Genomic DNA, 3,565 nt, shown 5'->3' with positions numbered 1-3,565 from the left:
TACTATAATCATGAAGGATACACATAATTGCTAATTATAATGCTACACCCAATGCAACTACCCCCGTTTTGTTACAATTGAAGCAATTGTTATTGCCTTTTATGAGTTTTCCGAACACCACTTTTTGAAGCCTATGAACCATAGCTAATCCTTAAGTTATAAAAAAGTAATATTTATTGACTATGTAATATTGGAAAACCTAATGATCCTACTATCTGGTTCCTCTGTTTTCTTTTGGACATACACAAACATTTATTCATAAATCATACTTGATGGCCGATGGGTAATTTCGAACATACTGATAAATTATAAGATATCTCAATTTTGATTTTTTTAACATTACAACTTATCTGAAAATTTACTACATATAGAAACTTTCCTTCACAAAAATATAGCTTTACTTGGTACTATTTAATCAAAATAATATTATCAAGAAAATGTTTTAATGTTAGTTATTTTATTTATTGTATGATACAAATATTATTAAATATTAATTGTCATAATATAAAACTTTGGTTACAAATATCAGTATTCAAGCTGGATATAACAAATCGTAAATAGCATGTGTATAAATTAAATGCAAACTAAAATAACTTTTGTAGGAGGCTGTAGATGTTTATTCCTTACATGGGGACGTAAAACCATTTAGATAAAGAAAAATCTGTCAACACAATCTAAGTGTAAGGAAGAAATAGTCTTAAATTTGGTCGAAATACTTTTACTTCGCGAGGAAGTTACTTGGTGGTAAGAGAGGTCACTATGCAAGAGTATGCAGGTGTCTAAAAGAAAACTCAATTTCGATCATCAACTCTATTCAAAAATTTGAACTGAATAATTTACCCATCAATGCATTGGATGTCCATGGAAATTACTTCAAATATATAATAGCTACAGATGAGAGTGGTGCAATTGTATCTGTCGCTAGATCCAGAGTTCAAAGTAAATATCTATTCTAACCCAATGAAAAGAGTATCGTTTAGAATATATCTTTAACTTAAATTATTTATTTATTTGCACATGAAGGAAGAGAGATTGTTGTATATTATTAATATATAACTTCCCTATAAATAACTTTATAAATGCATATTATATGCTGTAAATTTATGCAAGACAAATTATATTGTTAGTTAGAGACCATCAAACCCATTATTACAGGAAGTGTCCTCGTAACTTCTTAGTGACCACTGACCATAAAGGATGACTTTGTCACGAAATCTAAAGAATAGAAATGAGGCAATAAAGTAACAAATTATTTAAAAATATTGTTAATATTTACGAATTGAAAATTAACTGAAAAATTAAACCGTTTAATTCTCCTTCGTCTCCTTTAATCTTTTGTTTCTTGAAGACTTATAAGTTGTTGATGTGATAGTAGGTTTTGGAGTGGTGGATTAATTGCCATAAAGAACGAGAAACCGCAAAAACGGCAAGATATACATTAATTTTCCTAATCCTAATTCCACACATCAGTACCTCCGTTGTTAGAAACCCATGAAAAAAGGCACGCTTTCTTCGGCATGATGATGATGCACGTGAGAGAGCAGAAAAGGAAAGTTCCTTTGCTGATGATTAAAACATTACTGTGGAAAATATGTTTAGAAGATGCAATGCTAACAACGTGTTTTATTCCTTTTTCATATAATCTCTTTCAACCAATCAAATTCTTTCTTTTTCAATGATTCCAACAACCCTACAAATGACTTAAGTTGATAATATTGTAGAGAAAAACGCGTGCAAGGAGAAGGGGGGAAAAATACATATGGTATCATTGTTTAAAATACTGATGTGATTATCATCTGCCTGCTTTATTATGATTTTTGAGGGTATAACGAAAGTATTTATTAGCAAAATGTTTAATGTAGATATACTACGTATAATTGACTTAGACGTTTTTTATCCGTTACAGTAGATTTATAACGTCACCCTCCATGAAATTGTAATTCATTATTAACCTTATTCTCAGAATTATAGCTAATGAAACGACAAAGTAGAGTATTTCGAAATATATTTGAAGTTCCAGGTTTAAAAAAGAAGGCTTTAATTAAATATAATCTACATAATAAAAAATATACCATCATACATTTATGTTAAACATACACAATTAAACAATTGAAATCATATAACTAATAACAATAAATTATATATACAGAATATTGAAATTATAGATTGATCCAAATAATATTTTCTTGTTCTGACACCGGAATCCAGTTAAATATGTCATAACTTTAGGTTGCAAAACACAAGCGAGACGTGGAGTTTAATCAAAAAGATAATCACCCCTCTTCTTCATGTGGAAGTTGCTATATACAATTGTGCACAGGATAGATATATCTCTACCAATGAGATCTAACTAATTATTAATAATAAAGTAAATATCAAAATCATAAAATTAGACAATAAATATACTAAAAAAAAATGTTAGAAATAAATCCATCTTAAAGATTTAGAGCAAAAGCTATTTATGTAGTAAATTATCAAAATTATTTTGGTAAGAATAGAAAAGTGAGCGAGGAGAAGAGAAGAAATACTTATGACATCATTGATTAAATAATATACATCTTCTTCTATCAATGAAGAACGTTATCATTCCCGCCATTATTATTCAATATTAATATTATATTAGATGGTGATAGTCGATAGAGAACTGAATAAAATGCCTAAAATAACGTCGCCTTCTGTCTGGATTTCTGAAAATGGAGGCTCAGGAATTTGGAAAATACTTACCGGATGAGAAACAGATGGTTTGTCGATATAAATGTGACTTTAGTCCCCTGTCTAGAATTACATGCCACTCATTATCCTCATCTCATATCAAGTTAATGACGAATACAACAAGTCAGACTTTAACTCTGATCACACAAAGATGCTTATTGCATGTATATACCCTTACCCATTGCTAATCATCTACGTTCAAAAATGGAGAAATACACGGGTAAGTCTATCCCTTCCCGAGGAACCATCATTTAATTAATGGAGGATGTTGGTACGGATGTCATTTATAGAAATACATATAAAAATGTTTTGAGTCATCCACACCAAATGACGATCAAGTTATCAGTAAAAAGTATAAAATATTTACTAATTTCGAAATGGAGCTCTGAATTTTGTACTATCTAACAGTAATTATTCAATTTTTTAAATCTACCCCTAAAATATGATTCTATTTTAGCCAAAATTATCAAGAATTATGACACACAACTCATTCAATGGCAAAAAAAGTGCTTAAATGGTCACAACAACGGAGGTAGTAGCTTTGGATGGTTTGCAACTAGTTTGTCTGAGACTAGTTTCTTCGCTTAAAGACTTGGGTATGATCATTAGGTTTTCCAATATCACATAGTCAGTAAATATTACTTTTTTATCACTTAAGGCTTAGCTATGGTTGATAGGCTCCAAGAAATTGTGTTCAGAAAACTCATAAAAGGCAAAAACAACTGTTTAAATGGTCACAACAACGGGGGTAGTTACATCGGGTGTAGCATTATAATTAGCAATTGTGTATATCCTTCATGTTAATAGTATTTTGTTATGTAAGCATAAATAACGGGGAAAATATCTTTGTTGA

General features: G+C 29.9%; 1 long non-coding RNA gene across 1 annotated transcript; it reads right to left on the bottom strand.

The window, feature by feature from the left end:
• Positions 1-440: 440 nt before the first annotated feature.
• On the bottom strand, positions 441-3,200 carry LOC121120959 (uncharacterized). The gene is made up of 3 exons (XR_005865283.2): positions 1,277-3,200; positions 841-1,215; positions 441-779 (listed from the first exon to the last, which is right to left on the bottom strand). It is a non-coding gene; the product is annotated as an uncharacterized lncRNA (long non-coding RNA).
• Between the last annotated feature and the right edge of the window lie 365 nt (positions 3,201-3,565).

Source organism: Lepeophtheirus salmonis, chromosome 6 (assembly GCF_016086655.4).
Source record: "Lepeophtheirus salmonis chromosome 6, UVic_Lsal_1.4, whole genome shotgun sequence".
Classification (NCBI taxonomy): domain Eukaryota; kingdom Metazoa; phylum Arthropoda; class Copepoda; order Siphonostomatoida; family Caligidae; genus Lepeophtheirus; species Lepeophtheirus salmonis.
Note: the sequence above shows the minus strand (reverse complement) of the source record. Positions and strands in the feature narration are given on the sequence as shown.